At 57.9% G+C, this 26,578-nt stretch overlaps 1 protein-coding gene across 4 annotated transcripts in view; it reads left to right on the top strand.

The window, feature by feature from the left end:
- Positions 1-9,246: 9,246 nt before the first annotated feature.
- The window catches only part of FOXP4 (forkhead box P4), a 62,318-nt gene continuing 44,986 nt past the window's right edge, over positions 9,247-26,578 (top strand). For 2 of the 4 annotated variants that reach the window (XM_075776248.1, XM_075776245.1), the window contains exon 1: positions 9,247-9,533. The gene's annotated coding sequence lies outside the window, so the exon portion shown is untranslated. Of the gene's footprint in view, positions 9,534-10,470; positions 10,721-26,578 lie in introns of those variants that run through there. The other 2 variants (XM_075776247.1, XM_075776246.1) reach the window with 2 other exon arrangements.

Genomic DNA, 26,578 nt, shown 5'->3' with positions numbered 1-26,578 from the left:
AGGGTATGGGATGTTTCATCCCCCCGGTTGCTTTCGTGTTTCCCTCCTACATCTTTCCCGGGGCACAGCTGAACTTGAGCCTCCCTGGCCGACACACAGCTCGTGCACGCGAACCAAAGGGCGAGTTACACGCGTGGGCACAAAGAGCACAGCCCAGCTTCCAGCACCCCTTGTCCCTCCCCGGTCCTTGCACCCAGCACCCAGCGCGGGACCCTCGGGAAGGTGCAGTCATCGCAGGCATCACGTAGCACCGAGGCACCGTGTCCATCTGAGCCTTTCGGGGGGAGAAAGCTCTTCGCTAAGAGCCAGAAAGTCCTTGAGCATCAACAGTGGTGAGGAGCGATTCCCTGTGAAGATTAACCCATTTCTCAAGTTGAGAACGGCAGCCGTCCCCTCTGCGCTGTGGCGTTTTGAGCAGATCTGAGTCCTTCCCACAAATGAAAAACTGTTAGTAAATGGAAGCATTTTTAATGAAAACTGACCCAATTTTGAATGCCACTTCTCCTCCCACCTCAGGAATAGTCTGTGCCAGAGTTTGAGTGAAATTAGGTCATTGTTGAACAAAGGTCATGAAAGAACATGAAAAGCTTTTCAGTGGGAAACCCCAGGGTTTATGGCATTTTGTGGAAATCCCCTCCCAAATAAAGTTATAAATAGAGTGACAAAAACGTGCATGGAGCAAATCATCCCTGTATTTACCCATTATGCCCAGTTGGGTAGAGTTACAAAATCCAGCTTGAACCAACTGCAGATTGGTTCTGAACTTGCAGTGAGTTCTGGGGAGAAAAGAACCTGGTGAGACCCTGACTTTTTTTTCCTACTGAATCTTTGCATCCTTCACACCCGGCCACTGCTGCCCTCCCGCAGGACGGGGATTTGGGAGCATGTCCGGAGAGACCTGGGCGCTCAGGGGCACGGGCGGGCTCGGCTGCCCCTCTGATTCAGCCCAGCGCAGGAGCAGATGCTCCCATCCCATTGACTTAGCACTTAAACACTCGCCTTGCTGAATCAAAGCCCTCTTACAGTAAATACTCACTTAGCTTTCACAATCGCCATCTGATGATCTAATCCCTGCCCATTTCCCTGGGAAGGGATCGCAAAGGCAGCTCCTTTCTGCAGAAAACCAGCGGGGATCAGTGCCAGATTTGGAATCGCTGGGAAACTTTTACAAATAAGTGAATAAAAGTGAAAGTCTGGGGTTAGGCTCTCCCAGGAAAGTTTTCCAAAGTGCAGAGGATAGTTGAGGGGGGCTCCTGTAGGATTAGGGCCCCCCAGTGCCCGCTCAGGCCCGGATGCATCCCGTCACCAGGTGTGTGCGAATGGAGCAGCAGCCTCAGAAACGAGCTGGGGCACGAGGAGGCCTGATCCTGCGACAGAGGCAGCTCTCACCCACTCTTTGACTTGATTTTTAAAGGCTCCCGTGCCTGCGTGCATACACACACATCTGTACGTGTCTGCAAATGGAAAACTCAGCGTGTACTTTCCCCTCACTCTTTAACACAAGTTTGATCTCGATTGCATCTGGTTTGGGTGGCTGCTCAGGGCGCTGGTGGCGACTTCCCCGTCTGGTCCTGCAGGACCAGCTCACTCCTGCTGCCCGTCCCTGGTCCCGCATGTGCCGAGCCCAGAGCCCTGCTGCCCCCCGGCCCCATGCCGGCTCCTTCACAGGGGCTGGGGACCCTGTCCGAGGGCACGGCGGGCACGGGCTGCACCAGGGCTCGTGGCACGTGTCCCTGTTGTCCCCAAGCTCACGGGAGCTGCTCCGTGGCCCCGGTCGGGATCCCGGGCTGGCATCAGACCCGGGGATGCTGCAGCATCGTTAAACAGGAGGGAGGCGGCGGCGGAGCCCTCGGTGGGGGGAAGCGGCACGAGCAGCCGAACTCCAGCCCCAAACAAAGCGCTTTTGTGCTCCCGCCGGAGAGTGAGCGGGGATGGCTTCCTGCCGCCTGGCTTTCGGGCGCTGCTTCCCTGTTCTTCCGTGTCCTGTCCCACTGCTGGAGGGACAGATCCTGACCTCCAGAGCCTGCCGCCAAACCCACGTTTCCATCCGAGCGCATCACAACCTCGGCGCCGGCTGCTTCACCGCCTTTCCCTCTCCTCCTCCGGCCATGCCGTTAGCATCCTCCCCGTGTAAATTTTAATGAATTGTCATCAGACCAAAGTAATCACCAGTCAGCAAAACTTAATTTTACAAAAAGACAAAAAGAAGCTTCGCTCTAATTGATGGAAAATTGGTCGTTTCTTGTCAGGTTATTGTTCATTTCCCACCCGCTAATGACTCCGCTCCCGCCAGCCGTGCCCAGCCCAGGAGCCGGGCGAGTATCACGGCCGCCCCACGGAGCGGCCCCGGCAGCTCTTGCCCTACGTGGAGCCATTACAAAACCTGAGATGAAGAGGAATATTTTCATTACTAAACTTTCGAAAGGCAATCCAATGGAAACTTTAAAAAGGAGGGAGGAAGATGAGCTGATGTCCTGCCCAGCAGCTCCGGGGGCAGCGGCAGGAGTGATGGGAAGCACTCAGCTGTTTTCATCAGGGCACACAAGCAAGCAAACAGTGTCGATAAGAGAGAGCTGATTACATTTTTGGATGCCTTTCTGGTTTAATCACCCAAGATGAGAGCCAGGTAAACGAGGCTGGTGCAAATACGGCAGAGCTCTGCTGAATTCGTGGGCTCAGACATCAGAACTGGCTTTTGATAGAGCAGATGCTGTCCCTTTATCATGATGTTCTTGAGGTGGAAAAAAAAAAAGATGGATAATTTTCTTTCCCTTCAAATATTGGCAGCCCAGAGGAAAACAGACCTGCCTCACGCTATCCCGACCACTGTTATTTATGGATCGTATTGCAGTAGTGCCCAGGGACCCTGGTCTGGTCCCATCTTGTTCGGTATCGTCTAAACACACGCGCGGAGTCATGTCCCCGGTGCCAGGCAGCCCCCGGCCTCCCCGCGCCGCTCCACGGGCTTGGTCTACACAGGCTATTACGGTAATTTGATAAGCCAGTTCTTCGTGATATGAATCTTCGCCTTCGTTAAAGGGAGGAAAAAAAAAAAAAAAAAACCACCATCGCATTTTGATGGCTCACAGGGACAGTTCATTAAGCAATCAACTCTTTTAATGAAATATTTCTTTGTTAAAATATTCATTGATCTGCCGCGGGTTTGCATGGAGAAAGGGAAGGACCGTGTCCCAAATGCTTTTCTGTTGAGTCTTCCCAAGCACGCACTTGAAACAGCGGGTTGTGCCCCGGCACTGCAAACATGGTAATTCACACATCAGCCCTTGGCGGGGACCCTTCGGGGAGCCCGCCCGAGCCCCCGGGCTGAAACAAGCATCTAGGGCTTTCCAGGTATTTTTTCCCCACCTTTATCACGCTGTTACGCCTAACGATGGCTGAGGTTTTGCGCACCAGGTCTGGGGCTTCTTTGGAGGAGGCGACGGGGGGGATGTCGGGGTCGGCTCTGGTCCGGTTCGGGCAGAGCGGTTTGTGCCGCGGTGGCCGGGTGCCGCGTGGGGACGTGGTGGCGGAGGTGGGGGGAGAGTTGGGCCAAAAGTGAGCAGAAATTGGGGGGGGGGGGCAGCGTGGGAAGAGGGGGGTCCCAAAGGGAGGAACCGGTTCTCCCGGTTGGGCGCGAGGGGACGGGGTACCCCTTTGTACCCATGGGGCAGCGCGGCAAAGGTGGTTCTACATCCCGGGGGGATTCGGCCAGATGCTCTGGCCCCGGTGTACGAGCAAGGAGGAGGGAGCTCAGAGAGCCAGGATGGAGAGCATTGGCAGAAGAAGAAAGAGAGGAGGGAAAAAATATATCAAAGAGTGAGAAATGAACAACTGCAGACAAAGCGCCAAATCTGGCCTCCCCCCTCCTTTCTCAAACCTTACACCATGAGTAATCCCCGCCGCTCGGCACCGTGACGACTCAGACAAGTAGTCACCGTGTGCGGGTAAGCATCTCCCCGAAGGAAACAATGCAGACAAACACAGTGAGTGGTGAGTGCAGACGTCCTGCTCTGGATGAGTAACGTTATTTGAAAAGCAGATAAATGAAAAAAAAACAAAAGAAAAGAGGGAAAAGGAAAATAAAAAAACCAACCCCACAACCAAACCACGGCACATGCCGATGGGGAGGGAGAAGCCAGGTGTCCTGTGTCTCCGTGTGCTGGTGGCACGGCACGGCACGGCACGGCACGGCACGGCACGGCACGTGGGCTTCCGAGCGGGGGCACGGCTCCCTCGGGAATGCCACAGCACCCTGCAGCAGGGCGATCTGCAGCCCGGCGCTCGCAGGCTCCTTCCTCTCGTGTGCTGAGGCTTTGCAGGCATGGAGGAAAATTGGTCACTGTCTGGAGACCCCCCACGCCACATCCTTTTCTCCGTGTGTGGGAGCAGCACACCCAGGCGCTGGTGTTTTCGCCTCTCCGCTGTCTCTCCTTTAACCATTAGTTTCAGCTCACTAAAGCCGAGCTGAGCCCGGTCTGTCTGACCCTCCTCTGTCTGTGCAAGCAGGGGAAACTGAGGCACGGCACAGCTGCAAGCCAGAGGGGCTGCAAAGCTCCCGCCTGGGCTCTGAGGCTGTGTCTGGGTTGCTGCACCCCCCTTGCAATATTTACCCCCAAGACCCCCTCTGTGCGCAGCTCCAAAGCGGAGTCGCCGGCCCCTGTGGGGTTCAGGGTCCCCCTTCCCCGGGGGGCTGCTCACCTGGGGAAACGCTGCAGGTTTTCTGGCCGAGGTCAGTGGGGGCACATCGGCCGGGGCAGGGGGGAGCGATGCCGGGCCCCGGGCAGACAGCAGCCTGTCGCTTTAAAAGGGAGCCAGGAGCCTCTCATCACTTACAGTAACTCGGTGCATCATTTCTTTGCCTTACGCAAGAGGCGAGCGGGGTCCAAGAGCTCGGCGTCGGCCGCGGCCCCGCCAGCACGTCTGGGCAGAGCTGGATTCCTCCCGGCGCTCGGCGGCCTGCGAACGTGGGCTGAGCGGGGCGTGCGGCCACGCCGGTGTCCTCCCGCGGGGGCTCTGGGGGTCTCCTTGGGACCCCCCGGCTTCTCCAGCCCTGGGCTGGCTGCGGATGCAGCTCCCGGAGCTGCGGGCTCCCCTGGGGAGGACCGATCCTGCATCCTTCTCCACTCGCCCGCCAGTCAGCGCATCCTGCCGCGACACCCGGCAGGGCAGCGGGTGCAAACGCTACCGAGATGGACCCCGGGGTGGTTCAGCGCTGGACCCCAGGGGAGGCGAGGGAGTGGGTGGAGGGCTGGGCTCTGGGTGTGATTTGGGTGGAAAAACAGCTTTTCCGCTCATCTGTTGAAATTTCCACCTTGGAAGGGACATACAGCTCCCTCCCCACAACACTACTCTGGAAGGGAAAAACTAGCTTTCTTCCCTTGTTTTCCCTTTTTCCCCAGTCCCAATTTTATTTTCCCATTCCCAGTTTTCTTCTTTTGCTTCTTTCCATCTGTTTTTTTCTTTATTTTGCCTTGAAAGGAGGGAGAGAATCTGAGGCAGGAAGCAGAGGAGTTCAGGGGACTTGTTCGCATCATCAAATACAGATTTTTTTTTCAAATGAGCATCTTCAGAAAAGTCAGATTTTCTTCTTGAAGTTACTCATCCCATGGAAGAAAAAGTAGAAAACAAGCGAGCTTCAGCTCTTACATTCTCCACCACCCCTTTGCCCGAAATAGCCAATCTGTAACCTGTGGCAAACGGGCTTTGGATCTGGCTTGCAGAGGACTTTCCTGGAAGAACGAGGATGCTGCCCAGTTCAGAGCTGCTTTGCCTTGAGTGGGATTTAGAACAAACCCAAACTGACTTTTTCCATGAAAGATTTCAGCTTTTTGTCAACCTGACGGCAGTCTGAGAATTTTTCCATTCCAGGTAACTATGGGATCGAAAACCTTCAGTTGAAAATTTTCACATTTAAAGGTTTTCAATAATCTGGTTTGAAGAGCAGACAGTTTCTGGAGGAGAAAAAAGCAAAACAAAACAAACCAAAAAACCAACTTTGCCAGGAGAAATAGTTTCCCACAAATAAGAGTTTGGGGATCAGTCGCAGAGGCGTCAGAGTGAGGATGAGCTTGGAAGAGCTGGATGGTGTAATGTTCCTAGAAGAGATGGAGGACACTACGTTTGGGACCCGTCGCTTACCCCACGCTAACTCCTGGTCCTCCAGCCGCGTGTCTCAGTGCTTTATAACCAGACGTTATGTGAGATGTTTAACCCAAGAGCTGCAAATCCTGCTGCCTCTCTTACACCTTTTTGGAGATGATACACGCCTGAAGCTTTGCCTGTTGCAGAATAAAGGAATTTTTCTCCTTTTTTTCCCTCTCTTTTGCGAGTTTAGCGCTGTAACACAAGCATCCGTGGTCTCTTCTCGCTGTTGCCTTCCTGGGAATCTCCTGGCCTCCCCTGCAGCATCCCGGATGTCCCGGCGGCCATCGGCATCCCAGCTGTGGTAGGAGCAAGGTGATTCCTCGGAGCGGGGACCAAACCCCGGCGTGCAGGATGCCGCATGAAACCCCGACCGGAGCCGGGACGTGCCATGTCTCCTCACCCAGATTCCTGCTCGTTCCTATTTTTTTTTCCTGGCTGGCACAGATGAACAAAGAGGGATCTTTGGGCCACGCTCAATTCACAAACTCCCCTTGGTGGAAGGCTGCCCACGTCTTTTTGTGTAAATCCTTCCCGCTCGGATGCTATTTGATGTCTTCAAAGGGGCTATTCTTATGTCGAGAAAAGAGGGCAAGTGCAGGTTTGACGAGGCTCGTCACTCCAAGCTATTTTTCACTCAGAAAAGTACTGGTTTGGGATTAAAAAACATATATTCTGTTTTTCATAGGCTGATATTTGGGTGAATCACTCATAAAGTCAGAACACTGGGTATTAGGGTACAAATTTAGGGAGGCGACTGGGAAAACATCTTTTACATATCTGGGAGGGAAATAAAAGTCCTTGAACCCACACAAACACCTTCGGAGAATCGTCTCAGCAGAGCCAGGGGCGGGCAGCGACTCGCGGTACCTCCGTTTGGCTTCTGGGGGTCAAGGCTTCCTCTGGCAGCTGGGGGGAACCGAAGCCGCTCCGTCTCCCACGTGGTGCCCAGCCCCGAAATGGGTTGGGGTGTCCCGTATCTCCGAATCCTGAGCACGGAAAGGATTGAGTAAAAGTGTTGAGCACTTCCCACCTTTCTAAGGCCTTCTTTAAAATTTCCCTTTTGAGCAAATAAATAGCTAAAAAGAAGGGAAAAAAAAAATGCCTACACAACGGTGGCTGCAGGGTCCCGGGAGGCGACGGGCCTGCGGGCTCGGCCATTCCGCGCGGGAAGTCCCGTGGGTGATGCATCCCACAGGGATGCAGAGCCAGCCCCGCTCGGCCACCCCAGCCACAGATCCAAGGGCTGCCCGGTCGCCCTCCTGCGGGACATCCGCCGTGGCTGCCGGGGGAGGCCGGGGGTGGCGGGGAGGGGAGGGCTTGTGCCACGCGCGGATGCCAGGCTGGTGTTTGCGGGGTGCGGAGCATCGTGCTGCCCACCAGCCCGGCTCGCGGAGGGTTCCTGCCTGCGCCGGGTCTGACCCTTGCAGGAAATCCCTTGCCTGCGATGGAGAAAATGCCGCCGAAGCCAGGGAGCACGGAGAGGGCTGGCTAGAGGGTTTTTTCATCATTTTTGTCCCTCCCCGAAGGAAAGCGTGCTGGCAGGAAGCGGAGCCCTCCCCTGCCCACAGCGCCGGGGCACCGCACTACCCAGAAACGGGTCCCGGGGGGCCTCTTCCAAGAAAGTCGGCTCCTGCCACCGGGACCTGGTTCTGCAGAAGTGGGTGTGCAGCAAACGCTCATCCGATGGGAGCCGCAGAGCTGCCTGACAACAAGCCGAGCCCTCTGGAAAATCCCAGGCCTCCGAAAGGGTTGGGTTAAGGCCTGGGTTTAAGGCTAGGCGCAGCCTAAGAGCCGGTCCAGCGCTCGCAGGGCTCGCAGCCAGCCCTACCCTCGCCCTTGTGCTGTTTGTCCCCTTGAGGGAAGATTTTTGGGGGGGCAAAACGGAGGGGTTTGCTGGGATCTTTGCTGGGGCCACCAGAGCTTGTAGCTGGGAGGAACCAGTTTTTCCATTCCACAGAAATTCCCAGATACAGAGTTTTCACTCAAGAATAGGTCAGTTTTTTAAACACAGTTTTCCTGTAAAAATTTAAATTATAAGAAAAAAAAAATCCAAGTGGGTCGAAATACTTTTTATTCTCATTTCACCTTTTAAAACTATTTTATCTGTCCATAAAATGGAAATTTCAAAAAGGCTACTTTTGAAGTAAAGGAGAACGCAGTCACACTTCGGTGCTATTGAAACATACTGGCTTAGACACTTCGCGGAAAACTTTATTTCACTCCTTCCACGTGAGATTCGGACCATCCGTCCCCAGCCCGCACAGGGCCCTGTGGCAGGTGGGAACGTCACCTCCCAAACTGCTGCTCCGAGCCGGCCTTAGCGGCAAAGCCGGAGCACCGAGCCCCCTCCACAGCCAGTTGCGTCTCCCCATCCTGCTCAGAGGTGGCCCCAGTGCCTGGGCGACGCTTTGGGTCCTGCGTCTGGGTGACGATTTGGGTCCAGCATCCGCAGGGAGGTTTGGGCCCTCCATCCAGATGTTCGGGTCTAGCATCCGGGTGCTGGTTTGGGTCCAGCACCCCTGCACGGGCTCTGCTCCCCCGAGGGCTCTGGGGACCCTCTCCCTGCCGGTGGGACGGGATGTCGGGGTGTAACGGAGCAGGGCTGGCGGGGCTGCTGGGGTGCCTGGCGCCTTGGTGTTCCCGTCTGTAACACGGGGCAGTGATTCCGTCCCGGCTCTGCCCCGGGCACGTTGTGTGGGGGGGGGTGTGGGGGGTGTCCCCCAGCACTCCACAGCCGCCCGCTCCCCCGTGCCTCAGTTTCCCTCCCGCGAACCCCCACCCAGCCCCAGGGCATCGCGTTGCCCCGGGGACCAAACGCAGCAGAAACCAATTAGCGCAGGCGTTAATGAGCAAAGCGCGGGGGGGGGGGGGGGGGGAGGGGGAAGAGACCGGGGCGCGTCGCACCGAGGTGAGCGGGGTGCGGGGGCTGAGGACGCCGCCCCCCCCCCCCAAAAAGGGCGGGCGGGGGGTGTGCGCCCCCCTCCTGTCCCCCGCCGGCTGGGGGAGGAGGAGGGGGGGGGCGGGCGGGGAAAGCGGCTGCACCTGCTTTAGAGGAACTATGGTAGGGCGGCCGGCGCCCGCCCCGCGCTGCCGCGCCCGCGCCGCTGCCGCCGCCGCGCCGAGCCGGACCTGAGCGCGGCGCGCACGGCCCCGGCCCGGCCCCGGGCTGCCCGCGCTCCGCACGGCCCGGCGCCGCCCAGCAGCCGCAGCAGGGCGCCAGGGGCGGCGGCGCCGGTGCCCGGGAGCCCCCCGCCATGCCGCGCCGTTCCTAAGCTCGCAGCCCCGACGCGGCCGCCCCGTCGAAGTTTGGGGAAGGTGGGGGGGAGGGGGGGGGGAAGAGGCGGCGCGGCCGCATGCCTGCCGCGGATCCCGGCGCTCGGCGCGACCAGGTGGGTGAGAGCGGAGCGGGGCCGGGCGGGAGGGTCCGTGCGTGTCCCCGCTCCCCGCTACGGGCGCCCCCACGGGGGTTCGCGCCGCCCCCGCCCCGCCGCAGCTGCTGCCGGCCGAGGGGGGTTTCGGGACGTCGTGTGTTTCCCCCCCCCCCCCCGCTCCCCGTTCCCATCCCCACCGGCAGGTGTGGGGCGGGCGGGGGGCCCCGGCCGTGTGTGTCCGTTCCCGTCCCGTTCCCCCCCCCTCCGGCAGCGCGGCGGGTCCGTCCCCCCGTGCTCGGCCGCGGCGCGCTCGGAAGTTTGTTTGCGGCGCCCGGACAAAGGGAGCGGGGCCGGGGCTCGGTGAGCCGGGGGGCGCGGGGTCCCGGGGGGGGCCGGGGCTCGGTGCGCACCGGGGGGAGGGGGCGGGTCCCGGTGCGTTGCGGGGTCCCCGCTGCGCCCCCGGCTCGGTGCGCCCGGGGTAGCCCCGGCGGCGGGCGGGCACGGGGGTCTCCGCCGCTTCCCCCCCCCCCCCCCCCCCCCCCCCCCCCCCCCCCCGAGGCGTTTCCCCGGCCGGCGGAGGGGGGGGTGGGGGGGCAGCAGCTCCCTCGGGGAGGGGGGTTCAGGCACCGGGAAACTTGCGCTGCCGCCGGGAGAGCCGCGCTGCCGGTGCCGGATCCAGACCCGCCTCCGCCCCGGCGCTTTGGGGTCCCGCACCCCCGGAGAGGGGCTTCGCACCGCGCGGGGTTTAGCCGGGGGGAGCACGGCAGCCCCTGCCCTGCCAGCCGCCCCGGGCTCCCTTTGTTGGTGCTTCCCATTTTTTCCCCTATCTTTCTTTTCTCCCCGGCAGTTTTGTTTTAATTCCAGCTGCTTTGGGGGCTTGGGTGGATTCCCCCCCCTTTCCCCCTCCCCATTGCATTTTAACTCAGCCCCAGCCCCGCCGCTCCGTGCCGAGGAGTGGCCCAGCGGGTGCAATTGCCTCCTGTGAGATAAATAAGTAAGTCAGCCCCAAGTTTTGGAAATTGCTGGGAGAAGCAGCCGCCGCCGTCCCCGTCAACCTGCAGCCGGACCGGCCGTCGCTCCAGCAGCGCCCTGGGAAATCCTCCGCGGTGTCTAAAATAATAACCCAAACTGCAAGGTGAGGGGAGAGAAGGACAAATGCACGGCTTCGGATGGAGCTGGAGGATATTCCCGAGAAATTCCCGCAGGTTTGGATTCCGGAGGGGGGGTTTACGGCAGCTGGCTGCGCGGCGAAGCCCTGCCCCGCGTTTCGCCCGTGCCTGCGTTTCACCCGGTTGCAAAGTTTGAGAGGCTTCGGTGCGTCTTTGTTTGAGAGGGGAGCGAGGTTGGGGTGGCTTTTCCGAGGGGTTGGGGGGGGTCTTTATAACCTCCACACGATGCCCGCAGCCTGTGGGAGGTCTCGGCGGGCTGGCTGGGACCCTGCCGGCAGCGGCAACTAATAATATCAGCAATAATAACGTGTTTGGAAAGAGTTTTTATTATGGAGCTGTTGTCTTCTGGGAGTTCAGAAATTCCTGGGCAAATACCGTTTAGCGAAGCTGGCAGCGGGTCGCTGGGAGCCCTGGACCAGCCTCTTTCATCCCGTTCCCACCCCGGTGTGCACCTTCGTTGCGAGATGCTCTCCCGGCCCCGGCGCTTGCAAAGTTCGGATATTTCTATTCTTCCCTGATCCATCTCCCTCGTCTGCGCGATAAACAAACGCGCCTCTGTCTCTTCTCCCCTCTCCCCCTCTCTCCCGCTAAAAAAGAAAGGCACTTCAGAAAGTGCTGCGTTAGCAGCAGATTGCTCTGAATATTTCTTTTGGTGGTAGGAAATCTGTTTTGAGTTGGCAGGCGCGTTTCGAAGGTGTGTATAGGAGAGAACAAGTGGAGTGTAATTGGTTTTTCTTTTTCCATTTGGGAGTGATTCTTTTTTTTCTCTTTCCCCTTTAAAAAAAAAAAATAAGCGAAGCGCCGTCTCTCTCCCTCTCTCCCCTCCTGTGCACTTTTAAATACAAATAAAAATGTGCGTAAGGGAAAGCAGGAATAATTCACAGGCGTCTGCAAACTCCACTTTGCTCGGAGTAGTGGTCGGGAAGTGCCCGCTTTGAAAACTTGTGCTGGGTTTGTTGGCTTGGTGGTGGTTTTTGGTGGGTTGTTTTTTTTTTTTTTTTTTGCTCTTCTTAATATAGTCCTAGAAGAATCTGTGTCCGAATTCCTCCCCGGGATCGCTCGTTGGCTTCGGGCAGCTCTTCCATCCCATCGGTCTTGCTGGGAGACTGCGATACCCAGAGATTTGCCTTTTACCACACTCAGAACCAACTTAGCGTCGGATTAAGACCTCACTTTTCCACAAGTGCTGTAAAGCTGTGGGGCATACAATAAAAATGTTATTAGTTTCTGTATTAAAAGATTGGGTTGTTTTTAACCCAAACCAGAAGTAGGATTTACTTTTACAAATTTCTTCTTGTGTGTTAAAAATTTACACGAGAAATGTGTTATGCTGGAGAGCAGGCATTTGATGTTAAATCAACCCAACATGTGTCTCGCACAGGCGGTGTGACCCTGGTCCCCGTGTGTTTGCGTGGACGTGTTCCCTTTCATGCCTCCCCGTATTCTAAATTAAATATACCAAAGTCTCGGGCTCTTGTGAAATCTAACTCTTCATTTTTTTATTTTTTTTTTTAATTCCCACCCCACCTTAAAGTCCACTGAAAAATCCAACAAGCCCCCAGGGGTGGGCGGATGGAGAAAATCATGAGATTTGGTAAATTTACCCCATTGCCCCTGTTTTTCTTTTTTTTTTTTTTTTTTTTTTCCTTCCCCATCCAGGTTGCTTAAATCACACTGGGAAGGGGGAGACACACGGGGGGGGGAGAAGGGACGAAATTTCCTGTGCGGAGCCGGGGAGCTTTTGTCAGGGCTGGGAAGCCCTGGGTGGCTCCTGCCTTTCTTCTGCCCTTTGTGGTGCTGGGGCGAGGCGGGGCAGAGCCTTCCCGAGCCCTCCCGCTCCCTCTGCTTCCAAATAATGGTCAGGAGCTCCTGCTTTGGGGGGGGTTAATTTATTTTATTTTTAATTTATTAGTTGTTAATTTATTAGTTGTTGTGTAGTTTTTGTTGTGGGTTCCTCCCCGCATCCTCGGCTTCTTTTGCTGGGGTGTTTGGTGCGGGGACGGGGATGCCTCCGCTCCGAGCCCGCGTCGAGCATCGCTCCCGTGGTAAAAGCCAAACCGCTCCCAGAAACCAGCCCCGTCGCGCAGCGCAAAGTTGGACTCGGTGGGGGGGGGGAGAAGTGGGGAAGAACAGGATTGTTGTGGAAAATCTCCCCCCCCCCCCCTTAAACCTGTGCCCAGCGGGGCCGGGGGGAGCGGCGGGTGCCCCCCGTTCACCGGTTTGGGGAAGGGGCAAGGGGAGGAGGGTGCGATGGAGAATTCCCGGGCGAGGGGAGGGCTGGGGTTGTGCATGCCGGGGGAAGGGGGGTTAGAAGGCTGAGGGAACGTAGTGAAATGAAATAAAACGGATTAAAGTTGCTGCTGGGGGGGAGGCAAGAAGAGGGCTGATACTCAGACCTGAAAAAAGAAAAATATTAAAAATATCTGTAAATGCCATGTCCAGCCCCGGTCACCTCCCTGCCCTCTGGGAAAGAGGGGTGACTGTGGGTTTTACATCCTCGTTGGAAAGGGAAGAGCAGGGTGCGTTTAAAAGAGAAAAAAAAAAAATCTGTGCAATGTATAAAATCAAGTGACACTAAAATATCTACTCCGGGCCCTCGCCCTTTCTCTCCTAATAACCCGGCAGGAATGCGAGTGCACTCAGTTGTGAAGTTGCTGCCCGGAGAGCCCGGGAGCTTTTCTTTTCTGCCGCTGGAGAGGGGGATGCTTTGAGTCTGCTGATGTTTGTGTCTCGCTGTGGGGCTGGGGGAAAGGGGGGTGGCAAGGCTCTGGCTTTCAGGTTTTTCTCTCCTTTTATTTTTTTTTTTCTTCTTTCCCCACCCTTTCCTCTTTTCTTGTTGGTCCGGCGGGGAGGGTGGAAGGGGGGAGCGAGGTGCCGGGTTTGCCTTTGTAGCAGCAAGGTGGGGGGCAAGCCGTGCCCCCAGCCGGGATGGGGCTCATTCTTCCAGCCGGAGAAAGGCGGGAGAGCCCAGAGGTCCCCGGCTTTTCTTTTGCTGTTTAAAGTAACACACGTTTACGGCTCTGTGCGTCACGTTTCCCACTGCAGAGTGGGGTTTGGTAGCCTGAACTGTTTGGGGAAATTCTCTTATTTATGGAAGGGAGAGCTGGGGCAGTTTTTCTCCTTCATCCCTGTTCCCCACGGTGGTTTTGGAGCACGGGAGAGCCCCCGGTTTGGCTGGCAGGAGGTTTGTGGAGGTCTCCTGGGGATGCTCCCCACTGTTTGCACCCCAGCATCTCCCTGGGTGCATGTGGGGGGGGGGGTGTCCCACCTCCTCATCAGGGGCAACCCTGGCTTTATCCTCCACCCTGTACCGGGGCTCCCGAAATGACCCTGCTGCCACCTCAGCATCACCTGCCGCTTCTGGAAGTGGAAATTTGAAATTTCCTGTCCCGTCCTCTTTGATTTCCAGCTCCTCCGGCACGGCCGTGGGGGTTACACGGGGCAGGGGGCACCCCGCAAACCCAGCTTGGGGGGGGGGCTCGGTCCTGCCCCGGGAGGGATGCGCTGTGGGCATCTTCCCCTCGGAGGGACAAGCTCTGCGTTACCAGGAGAGGCAGGGAAAAAGGGGAAAATAAAACTGGAAAGGCACTCGCAAACCCCTCGTCCGCCTCAGACGTAAAAATCCTCCGTGTGCCGCTTCTGGAGACCCCGGCGCACCTGAGAGAAACGCAGAGCTGGCTACTCGCTTGAGAATAAAACCGGGGGCCGTGCCATCAGTTTGGCAGCGAGTTGCCGTCTGGCTCGTGGCCCCGTCGGGCTGGCCCTGCTCGCCCCTCCGAGCGGCCGCGGGGGCTTTGGCCGGGGGAGCTGGCTGCTCTGCCAGCCGGTGGGAGAGCAGCCTGGGGAAGGACTCGCGCCCGTTTTATCGTCTCGCAAATGCTTCCCCCTCCCCCTGCTCGCTGTGCTGCACCTTTTAAAGTCAAATATAACTTGCAGAACCAGGATGGAGCTGGGCACAGCTTGAAAAACTTCCTAATTCCCCCCCCCCCCCGCAAGCGTTCGTTGTATAAAATACAGCGAAGATGCCGCTTGAGGGGTTTTTTTTAAAACTTTTCCTAATTAAAACCCCTTTTGGCACTCGTGTAGGCAAGTCTCTATGCTAAAACATGTTGCTGGTAATCAGACTGCCCGTGACACAAATGTGTTTGCGGATGGAACGGCATCAGGGAAAGGGAAGAATTAAGAGGCAGAAGCGGCGGCGGAGGAGAGCTGCTCCCTTCGGAGGTCGGCAGTGCGATGCTGCGGAGGAAAACGCAACCCGTCCTTCCACCGCGTTTTATTTTATAAAGATCCTGCTGGAGGAGAGATTAGATCTGAGGACGGAGGTGGAGGGAAGTCGTTAAGGGATTACGATGCCGTGCGCCGGCAGCGCAGCCGGTGGGCGCAGGGCTGGCTGTAACGGTACCCGGGTACCCGGGCGAAGGAGCTCCGCGTCTGTGAAACATGGGGGACTCGGGATCCGCTCTGCCGTTTGGGGTTTTTTTGAGGGGAAAGAAAAAAAATTCCGTGTTTGCAATCTGCTCTGCCAAGCTCGGGTAAAGCGAGCTGGTGTCGGTGTTTGCCAGCCCCAGGCGCCACTTGCCACCCGGCTCTCGTGCCCTGGCAAGTTGGCAGAAAGTGTTTTGTGGCGTGTTCTGGCGGAAACCCTTCTGCGCTGCCATCGCGGGGTCCAGATTAGCAGCAACGCCGTGCTTATTTTGTGGCAAAACAGGGAGTGGAGGGTGGCTCTGGGAGGAAGTTTCTCCTGGTCCCGATGGCTTGGCTCTGCCGGGGGCTGCTCCGTGTGTTTATCGGAAGCAAAAGGTGCAGTAATAAAACTTTTTCTTTTTTTTTGAAGATTACTGTCAAAACTGTGGCAAGGTGCAAAAAAAAAAATAAATATAGTTTTAAGGTACTAGAGGAGGAAAAAAGTCCCGTGGGGGGCCCCAGTTTGGAGGCGATTTGGAAGCTGTTTATTCTGCCTCGTTGGCAAACCTCCTCCGGAGGGGAGCTGGCACCGGCTGGCCGGGAAACCGCGACGGGGCTGGCGGGGAGCAGGGCGGCTACAGCCCCCCCCGAGGAGGAGGAGGAAGACCCCCGTGCGATGGGTGCGTGCTCCGTGTGTTGTGCGGGCTGTTTGGCAGCTCCCGTGGCTCGGGGAGACGCCGTCCCCGCAGGGTGTTTTTGCTCCAGCATCGATGCTCCCGTTTAAACAAACACGGGGCTGCGGCTGCAGCCGGGATCGGCCGGGATGAGCCGCTCACCCGGAGCGGGCGGTGTTGAAACAACCGATTTCAACACACCTTTCTTGGGTTGCCGGCAGAGCTGGGTTTATCTCGTGGGATTTAACTGCGCCGAGGCTAATAAAGGCACAAGACACCGACGGTGCCATCCGGGACGGCGAGCGTTTCCCGTGCGCTTGGTCAGGCGAGCCGAGCATCGCGCTGCAGAGTCACGTCAGGGGCCAGGAGCTGTCGAAGCCCTGATCCCCGAACCCTCCAGCCGTTCGTTTGCTTCCTCCAAGTCTCGGTTTATTCTACAAACGGTAGATTTTAGGTGAGTGATTTTGGTTTTGCCTGCTTATTACGAATCTGCGAGCCGGGGACTGTCCTTTATTTGTTTGCCTGTAGTGAGATACGGACGGGGACCACCTAAGAGAACCTGTCATGGGCTTGGTAAAAGATGTCTTCGGCCTTAGAAAAGAGGGACAGTGGAGGAAGGCTCGAGGTAGGTTGCTCAGTGCAAAATATAAGGCTCCTGGAGGCCCTTTGGCTTTGGTTTTCTGCCGGCAAGTTGTCCGCTGCTGCCTGTTACCGGGGATGTGTTTGCCCAGTGATTTCTGCCAGTGCCTTGTGGCCCGGGGGGGTGGCTTGCTCGTGCGTTGGAGCTCGCTCTGGGCTCGCGGCTCGGTTGGGCGCCACGTGTCACGTGCCGGGATCGCGGCACGTCCTTTGGGTTGGCCGCCGCAGGATGGAGTTTCTGGCACGGGCAATCCCGCTTTGGCCACCCGCTCCTGGGTGCTGCTGGGAGGATGCTCCTGGCTGCAGGACTGTCCCCAAACCCCCTTGGGACATGAGGCTTTGGGGACACCTCAGCTCCTGGCTTGCTCGATGGCATCGCCCCCAGCTCCCAGGGGTGGAAGCGCCTGGCCGGGATGGCAGGGGACGTCTCGCCGCCCCGGGGTGGGGGGAAGGTGCCCGCTGCAGCGCTGGCGAAAGGTTTTGGGGCTCTTTGGGACTCGGGGTGGTCACGAGGGTGTTGGAAGAGCCACCCCTGGGCTTGGGGGGACAACTTCTGGCAAGAAATAACCTGGCAGAGATGGAGAAGTTTCTTATTGAGCATCGGGAGTTTTTGGCTGAATTGGACCAGGGTTCTGGCAGGGGTAGCGGGTACAAACCTTGTATTGGGGAGGGAGACCCCCTCTCCTGTGGCCTGGGGTGTCCCATACGGTGTTGTGTCCCCACTGGGTGCCCCTTGTCAGGCTGTGTCCTGGCAGCCACGGAGCTGTGCAGTACCGGGAGCCCTTTTTCAAGGGCTGCGCTGGCTTTTGGGCTGCTCTGGCTGGAGAAGCGCACCCCAAAACTCACCGCTCCTGAGCACAGTTTGGAAGCAGCGTGGGATCTCGGTGCCTTGAACAAAACTAAAACACCCTTTAACAACTGACAATTATTTTTCTTGGACATCTTCCCCCCTTCTCCCAAGGGAGCTCCATGCACCCACCAAGGGGCCAGCACTGCTGAGCATCCTGTGGCCCCGCATCCCTGTCCCAGCTCCCAGCTGGGAAGGGCAGGAGGAGGTGGCGAGATGCTTCGTGCCACCGAGAGGGTTTCCTGGTGGGCGGCCGTCACCCAGTGGGCTGGGTCCTTCCTCCAGAGTCCAAAGTCCCCTGGCCGATCCCTCCTGGATGTGGCCAGACCTGACTGTGGGAAGGAAAGTCCCGGGAGCACGGGGTAACTGGGATCTGGAATACAAACCCAGCATCACTGGGCCTGTTAAAAAAAGGAAGAATGAGAGAAAATAAAGGGGTGGGGGTGGAAGTGCCCCATAACTTTTGTGGCAGGAAATGTGGATTTTGAAAATGCGCCATGGCAGGTGTAACTGCAGAAACCCCATATTTTGCTGAGATGGATTTGGGTGGGGGTGCAGCCGTGCTCTTAGAAAGTGCCGTCTCCAGCTTTGCCCTTCTCTGGGGCTGTTTCCAGAGTATTTATACTTTCCCCTTTTACTCCCCAACCTGCTTTCCCTGCAGTGAAGTCACTTCCCGACCAGAGCAATGCCATTTCCATTCTGCATTTCTGCAGCAGGGTCGCGGTGGGATGTGGTTTGTTTTAGGGGCAGGGGAGGGTCTCCCCCTCCCCATCCCCTGCTGCTGTGCCCCACGCCTGGCTGGGGCTCTGCCGGGAGCAGGGTTTGGGGAGCCAGGCTGCGACCGCTCCGCCTGGCACAGATGTTCGCCGTTAATAAATTAAAACCTCAAAATCGACATGATTTCTCATCTGGAAAACAAAAGGGGTGTTTGTCCCGTGCTGCGCGGGTAAATCTGGGGCTGGGGGAAGGAGGAGGAGGGTGCTGCTGTGCATCCCATCACTCCCAATTTGTCTCGGCACCTGCGGTCTGGGCACTTGTCTTGGCCCTTTTCCCCCAGCAGGTCCCGTTCCTGTCCCTCTGACACCCCCCGGCACTGGGGGTGGTGTGTTTATGGGGTGCTGCTTGCAGGGGGTCTGGGGTTGACAGCGGAGCTGTCGCTCCCCCGTGCAGGTGTGAGGCGAGAAGGAGAGGAACGGGCAGGCTGGGATGCACGGGGCCAGATCCTGCACCCGGGCAAAGCTGGCTGGGGTCAGAGCTGTCCTGGTTTCTGCAGAAGACCCCAATGGAGGGGGGTGGAATCACCGAAAGCACCCGCTGAGCAAAGTACCCTGGGAAAGGCTCCGAAGCTGCCGGCGTGGGGGGTTGGTGGTGCTTTGGGTGCAGGGTCCCCCCCGACTCGGAGCTGGGCTCGGTCGCCTCCTGGAAAGGGGTCAGGATCAGGCGGTCGCTTCTCGAGTGCCTGCAGAGCGCCGGCAGGCCCTGCGTGACCTCCGCGGGGGGGTTGGGGTGATGTTTTTGTATATCACTCCTGGCTGATGGAGCCCCAGGGACTGCTCAGGAGGGTCGGGGGTCCCCGATGTGCACCGGGTGCAGGGGGGCCTGGATGTGGGTTTCCCGGCTTTCTGGCCGGGGCAGGGACGTGGGGCTGCAGAGCAGAGGGCATCGCTCCTGTGTATGGGGTGGGCGAGCAAGTGCCAGCCCCCGAGTGCCCCTCGAGGGCTTGGCCAGCCTGCGGAGGCATCTGTGCAGTCTCGGGGAAAATCTCCCCAAATTTGGGGTTTGTTGGATATTTGGGGCAGGGGAGATGCCCAGTCAACGTGCTCCCAAGAAAAAACGGTGGAGGAAAACATCCTAAAATGTGTCCTGGGGAGGGGGGAGCGCGCTGGAGAACCCCCCGGTGAGGGATTTCTGCCCGAGGTGCGAGACAAGGTTCATTTCATCCCTCTCTTGCCGTAGCGACAGGCGGAAGATGTGTGCTGAAATTTGGGGCCGAGTTTCCCCGGCTCCTCTGCTCACCATGGCAGCGGCGTTCGGTGCTGCGGGGACCAGCCCGGCTCCTTTTAACGGGACGGATCCCTGGGCCAGGCTCTGCCTGCCCTGAAGGATGCTCGGCACTCTCGGGATCTGGCGGGCAGGTCGGGGTCGGCGCGGCTTTATTTGGGTTATTCGTGCTTCTCCTGTGAAACCAGGTTTTTATTTATACCTAGCGAGGCAGAGTCTGCTTTTAGGGCAGGGATTTCAGAATCCCTTGAAGTCTTTCCCTTGATGCTGCCGGGCTCGAGCCCTGAACAAATGTCGCTTTCCCTGGGAAGCGGAGCTGTGGCTCCAAATCTGGGTCAAACTTCGGGACTGTCGGAGCAGCCCCGTCCGTGCGTCAAAAGCCGCCTTGTTCCCGCACCACGCAGTATCGCACCGGTGCCGACACCGGCATCGCCTGGGCGAAAGCTGAGCAGCTTCAGTGCCGGAGCGATTCCCCCCGGGTTATGGAGCTGGTGGTTTTAAAATGCCCCATGCAAGGAGGTGAAGTTTAACGGGTGAGGGGGCTCGTTTGGGGATTGATGCTGGCGGTGAGGAAGGTCGGTGCCATCCGGTCACCTGCTGCACCGGAGCAGTGGATGCTGGCGGTGGGGAGCATCGGCCCCGCTGAATTTCCAGTCATGGATTTGGGCTGCTGCCAGAGGAGGGGGACAGAGGGACAGAGCCCTGCCCTCGGAGAGGGGACGCATCTCCTTTCAGTGCAGGATTGGGCCTTTCTCCCCGCAGCGGAGATCTCTGCTGGTCCCCGCTGTTGCAGATACAAACGCTCCAGGAATCGCCCTGGGGCTGGGAACAAGTGGGGAGTCGCTGGCTTTAGCCACAGGTGTAAAATAATAATCGGTGTGTTAAAATTCCTGGCAGTGGGCAGGAGGTGCTGTCTGGGGCTGTGGGACCGGGGCCGCCGGCACGGGTGGGTACCGGGGGCTCGTGGGCCGGGCGGCGAGGTGGGCCGTGTCCCTGGGGGAGTCAGCGACCCCACTGCGTCTGCTTTGCGTCTCGGCTGATGCTGTATCCTGGTGTATCCTGGTGGGGTTGCCTTCCCTCGCCCTGGCGTGGTGATTTTTGGTGCGGGTGGAAGGGGGATGTCCCCAGGGTTGGTGCCCTGCCTGGGCAGCCGGTGACGGACGGCACCGCGTCCTGCGGCCGGTGGTCACAGAGCACTCACCCTGCCGGGGCGGACGTGCTTTGGGGACAGGGCAGAGGGTTGTCTGTGACCCTGTCTCAGCGGGAGATGCGGAAGGATGACGTGACCTGATTGCAGAGGAGCGCGGTGCCGGCAGGGAGCCCGAGCTGTAGTGCAGCCGCGGTGGGGCTCGTGCCGAAGCTTCCAGCACCCAGCCCGAGGTGGGCACCCTCGCCTGTGACTCCGGGGAAGAGCCCGCGCGTGCCCCAGGCTGGGGGTTTCTGGGTTTCCCGCTAAAGAAAGCATCTTGCGATGCCCGAGCCGCTGCTGCGGTGCTTTGTTGTGGCTCCTATCCGTGCGTCCTTCTCGGGCAGGGGGGCACGTCGGGAGCCGGCCGGGTACTGGGTACCTCGAGCCCCTTTCTGCTCCAGCACCCGTGGGTGCTCACAGGGCTCCCGGGACTTGGCAGCCAGGAGCTGTGGGCCTGGGCGAGGTGCAGGGTGTTACAGCTCGCAGTCGGTGAATCATAAACTAATATTTTGAAGAAGGAGGATTATTTTTAAGAGGGGTGGAGGGGGGGGGAAAACACATAATTTTTCTGGTGTCCTTTGCAATGAGGATGTATCTAACAGCGCATTAACAGTAATAATTAATAATCCCCCAGGTTCGCTGGTGCTGTCTGTCCCAGGCCAGCAGGAAGGTGCCAGTGGCTTCCTCGGCCGCTGCAGCACGGTCACTGCTGGCCTGGAGCATCAGCAGCCGCCCGCGTGCTGCTCGCCGGGGTCTTTGCACTCTGAAGCTGGGCTTGCTCGGGGATCTCGCTGTTCTCGGGAGGAAGCGTTGCCCGCTGACTGGGATGAGCGGGGATTTGGGAGGTGCGAATCATCTCTGCCAGAGGTTTACTGCCTAACATCTGTCGATTCACTTCGTCCTTCCGTAGCTCCATCCCAGTCCATAAAGCAGGGATGTGCTGCCTGGATTCGGGGAGACGCTGTGTCCTGATGTGCGGCCTGGTAAGGGCTCAGCTCTGGGCATGGACAGGGCTCAGGAGCCCGCGTGGATCGGTGTGACCTGGGAGTGCCGCGGGCGACACGCGGTGATGCTGTGGGACCAGACCCGCGTTGCGGGCCTGGCAGCGGTCCAGAGGGATGCTGCAACCGCAGGGATGTGCTGCCATCCTGCCGGGAGCGGGGGGAAGAAGCTCTTGCTGCATCTGCAGCCGAGCATCTGCTGGGCGAAGGGTTGCCCTGGGGTCGGCAGCGAAGGGTGCTGGAGGGGGATGCCCTCCCTGGGAAGAGGACGTGATGGCTGCACGTGGCTCATCAGGTCACACGGAGAAGGAGCGCGGGGGACCCTGGCGATCTCTTGGCTTTGGCGCAGGGTCTGTGCGGGGAAACGTTTCCCCCGACCGGAGGGATGCTCCGTGCCTCTCTGCTGAACCTTGCCCTCTTCCTGAGCACCCGAAATGGTAAATGCACCTTCCCCAGCCCCTGCGCGGGTGGCGCGGCCTCGCAGCCGCCCATCGCCGTTCCCGGTGCAAGACCCCGGGACGGCCGAGCCTCTTTGAGCGTGCCGCTTCCCGGCTGTTAGGAAAGCACTGGAGAAATCGCTCGTTATTCCAGTCGCTGCTCGAAGCAGAGGTGTCGGGGCTGTCGGGAGCCGTGTCCGTCTTCGGGGCTGCGCTTTGCTCCGCGGGTGTGCCGGAGGTGCCGGGCGCCTGGGCAGACCGGGAGACGTTGGGTCCGTGCAAGATGGAGCCGAGCTGTGCAGAAATAAAATCAGGAAGGTTGTTTGAAACTGCTGAGACTGGCTTGGGTGGTGGCTGCGAGACGGAGCCGGCCTTGGGTCTTGCTCGCCTCTGATCTGGATGCAAAAAAATGGACTTCAGACCAGGAGTTTGAAAACGCCCAAGGATAGTTCTCCCCCCCAGTGCCTTTTTTCTTCTCCCTCCTCGTGAGCAGCATAATTTCTGGATGGAAACCAGGCCTCTTCCTGCATAGAAATGGGATTTGCAGTGGAAAGCATCAATGCGCAGCAGGGAGCGCGTTAAATAGAACGTTTTCTGGATTAATTTTTGCACAAACATGACGGAGTCTAGGAAAACTTGTAGCATCCAAGTTCTTCCCTCCTGCCTAATAGGCGCTGTGACTCGTTTTCCCCCCACCCTCTGGATTATCTGAAGGCCAGAAGAGGCTTTTAGCAACGTCCAGTCTGACTTGACGCAAAACTCCGCTGGAAAATTTTGCTCGAGGTCTGGCACGGAGGCTTGTGTCCCGGCACGGGGTCCCTCGCGCCGATGGCCGGGTTTGTCCCTCGCCTGCTCCGGGTCCTTTTCTTCCTCCCTGAAGGGCTGGGTCAGGCGGAGCTCCTGCAGCTCCGTTTTTATTGTTATTTAAGAGCTTCCCACGTAAACACACCCTCGCCGGGAGCCTTCCTCCGCCCCACTGCTGCCTTCACCACTCGAGGGGTGCCGGTGCCGTGGGGCAGCTTGCCTTTCTCCTGGGCAAGTCAGGACGGTTCCTCGTGGCCCTCCTCTTTTTCGGCCCGCGTGGGGCGATGCCCTTTGTGGCTCTGTCGGAGAGGAAGAGTCCTCCTCTTCCTCGGGCGTCCAAGGCTGCGGTAGGCGGGTGCCTCGGCGGGGACACCCGCGAGCGCGGGACGATGTTCGGGCTGTCCGCGTGCCAAAGGGATGGAGGTGATTCTGCGTGTGCAAGGCGTGCGCGAGGTGCATTGCGTGTGCCCCGGGTGGGCTCGGGGCTCTGCCGCTGGTGGGATGCTGTGGCGAGAGGCCGGGTGAGACGTGGATGTGGTATCCCCGCCGCGCGTGTCGCTGATGGGGTAAAAAAATAATTGTGTGAGCCGGGCACGTGGGCAGAGACCCGCACCCGAGTCGGGATTTAGAGGGAGGTGCCGGAGGAGCCTGTGCAAAATGCCGGTGCAAGGCCGGCGTGTCCGGGCAGCTGGCGGGGACGGACCTGGCCGCTGGCGCTGGGCTGCAGAGCGACGCCCGGGAGCCTCGCCGGGGCTGCGGCGTGTGTGTGCACAAGCGTGTGTGTGCGTGCACCAGTATGTGCGCACACACGGGCACCGCGGTCCACGCTGCTGTGCCGGTCCCTGCCTTTGGGCTCGGGCTCCGCTTTGGCTGCAGATACATCCCGTGCCGCAGCAGCGATGGGAGGTGCTTTTAATTATTTTAATGGCATTTTGGGGGGGGGGTGTGCTTGTGCTGAAGATCCCCCGTATCTTAAAAACCTCGTCCCATCTGGAAGTGCAGGGCAGCTCTTGACTGCGAGTTGTGCGTGTTGGGAAATCACACCTTCTTCTTTTTCCTGTTTTTTTTTGTGGGTTTTTTTTTTTCTTTTTTTTCCTGGGAGTTTGGAGTATTTGTTCCCTATGAATTTTTTCCCCACCCTATTCATTATCATTTTTGTTAATTAGATTGTGATGGGGAATGGTCTCTATTCAAAAGAAAAACCTCTGAGATGTGTTTTTACAAGTGTGTGTGCGTTTCGGGGCGGGGGGGGGGAGAGGGAGCAAAGATGCTTGAAAGAAATCATTTTAAGAATAATTTCTTCATAAAGCTCTTTAAAAAGAAAAACCCAGGTCCCCTTCCCCCACCACGGCCACCTCCCCTCGGCCCCCCCTAATTAAACGATTTGAATTTTCACGTTAACCGCTTGGTGCTTCCTCGGCGCCTCAGATGATTAGAAAGGGATATTCATTTATGCCTTTTAAACGCCGCCCCGATTAAAATCAGAGAGATTTTTTCCTTCATCAAAATCTAACATCCTTGAAAAATTAATTTGATGCCTCTTGTTATCAATTAATTGAATCTCGTTGGGAGAGAGGCTTGTACGGCGGGTGGTTGGAGCTGGCCCTTCTGTTCTTAGTTGCTTTCCCCCCTCTCTTCTCCCTTCTGCTGCTGCTTCCAAACACTGTGACATTATAAAACTCTGCCTTTTTTATATTATTTTTACTCATCTCATAAAATAAAATAAATGAATAAAACTTGGTCTCTCTTCCCACCCTCCTCCCCCATTCCCTTGAGTTCTTATATGAAAGACCCTTTTTTTTTTTTTTTGCTTCCTTTCTCTCATCCCCCTTTCCTATAACTTCCGAGACGGGGAGAGAAAGAAAGTTGGGGCTTTAGCAATTTCTCGGCGTAGCAAAGCGGCCAGGGTCCGTCTCTTTCTTTCTTTAACGGGGGATATTGGATATTTCATTTGAATCTCCCTCTTTTCAATTAAAAGTGCACAGCTCGTTCTCTTAAAGCTGCTCTATTCTCTTCCTCTGTCTCAGCAGCCGGAGAAGCGATTTTCCTTTCTTTAATATTTCAACTCTTTCCCCTGAGACGGGCTGCCTGCGTTCTTTTTTTTTTTAATAGACTTTTTCTCCCTCTATTAAACTTTTCCAATCTTCATCCCTTTATTTTTTTTCATTCCCACCTCTTTAAACAAAAAAAAAAAAAAAAGAGAGAGAAGGAGGAAAAGTTTTATAAAATGTAAAGAACTGGGTCATTCAGGAAGTTATTGAAATAACTTGGAAAATAGGTGTTTGCTTCATTTTTACGCTCCTTGGAGTGAAGCTACCTGGTTATTTTTCAATCCAGACTCTTCCCTGGTGCCTGGTTTGTTTATGTCCCGTCGTGAATTTGGGGCTGGCGGTTTTGGGGGAGTTTGGCGATGACTCGAGTGAGTGCCGAGGGCATCCCCGCTCGGGGCCGGGGAGGTGGTTCGGTTTCTCCGAAGGATGGATCTGCGCTGGACACTCGTGGGTGCCCGCGGGGTGCTGGGATGGGGGATGTAGGTGGGGTATTATCTCAGTGGGCTCCCCATGGCTGGTGGGGGGCAGATCCCCCCCCCTCCCCCCGGTCCAGTGCCCTGGGCAAAGGCTGATTTGGTGCCAGGGCCACCAGCACGGGCGTCCCCGTGTCCCGTCCCCCACCGTGCCACGTGCTGTCCCATCCATCCCATCGCGGCGTTGGGGGGTTTTGTACCAAACTGGATTTGGGGTCCTACAGGTGAGAGATGCTGTTGCGTGTCTCCAGCCCTGCCTGTCCTCGCTTGGGTGCTTCCTCTGCTCCCCTCTGGGTTACCGAGGATTTTGGGGTGCTCTGCGGGGGGCTGCAGGGCTGTGCGTGCACTCCAGGGCGTTTTTCCTTTGAATTTCCCTTTGGAACACCTTGGTCAGAAGAAAAGCAAGTTTTTGGGGGGTGAGACATCGGAGGCTGGATCCTGGCACTGCGGTGGCAGCCGGAGCTCCACGGGGACCCCCCCAGAGCTCGGGCTTTGCCCCCCAGAGCTCGGGCTTTGCCCCCCAGCCCCGCTTGCTGCAGCGTGCATTCGCTGGGGCGCAGATGCTGGACCTGCACCCCGATCCGCGGGGATGCTCCGGCACGGCAGCAGTGAACCACGCCGGGTGCGGACCGCTGGCACCCACCCAGCCGGCACCCACCGAGGGTGCTGCCCCGCTCGGGGTGCCCCTGGGCCCACGCGTGGGGCTCCCGAGCAGCGAGGCAGGAGCCCCCGTGCACCACGTCACTATTTAATTAGACGTCCCTGATTAACAAAACTTGGCGTTCGGCTTCCTCCTGCCCTCATCTTTCCTGGCTCCGAATCAATGGCTTTGATATGCTAATTAGGGAGTAATTTAATTTCAAAAGGCCGCAATTAACAAGGGTGTTGTGGACATGCTGTAGTTAAGCGGCGTAATCTAATTTGCATTAGTAACAAGCAGGGACTAATTAGAAGCTTAATTAGACACTTAGACGGCTCTTGTGTTTACTTTCTTAATGAGATGGAGTGGGGCTTTTTTTTTTTTTTTTTTTTTTTTTTTTTTATTTTTTTCAAGAGCACAGCGAGGGAAGCGCAGGATGGAGCAGCAGCCCCGGCACCCGGCACGTGCCCAGCACCGGCCCAGCCCGCGTCCGGCCAGCCCCGCATCCGTGCCGGAAGGGATTTTATTTTCCTTGAAGCTCGGCAGGGAACGGGAGAGGTGCCAGCCAGCCATCGGTGTCCCGGGGATGCCCCACGTCCCCACGGGGGGTGGCTCGCTGGGGTGGGCACCGGGCAGAGGATCGTCTGTGGGGTTGGCTACGGTCGGGGTTGTCCTCGCTGCTGCGTGGGTGCGAGCTCGGGAGAGCGCAGGATGCTCCGAGGGCGATGTGT

The sequence above is a fragment of the Balearica regulorum genome, chromosome 25 (genome assembly GCF_011004875.1).
Source record: "Balearica regulorum gibbericeps isolate bBalReg1 chromosome 25, bBalReg1.pri, whole genome shotgun sequence".
Classification (NCBI taxonomy): Eukaryota; Metazoa; Chordata; class Aves; order Gruiformes; family Gruidae; genus Balearica; species Balearica regulorum.
The sequence above is the reverse complement of the archived record's forward strand: the minus strand, read 5'-3'. Positions and strand labels throughout refer to the sequence as shown.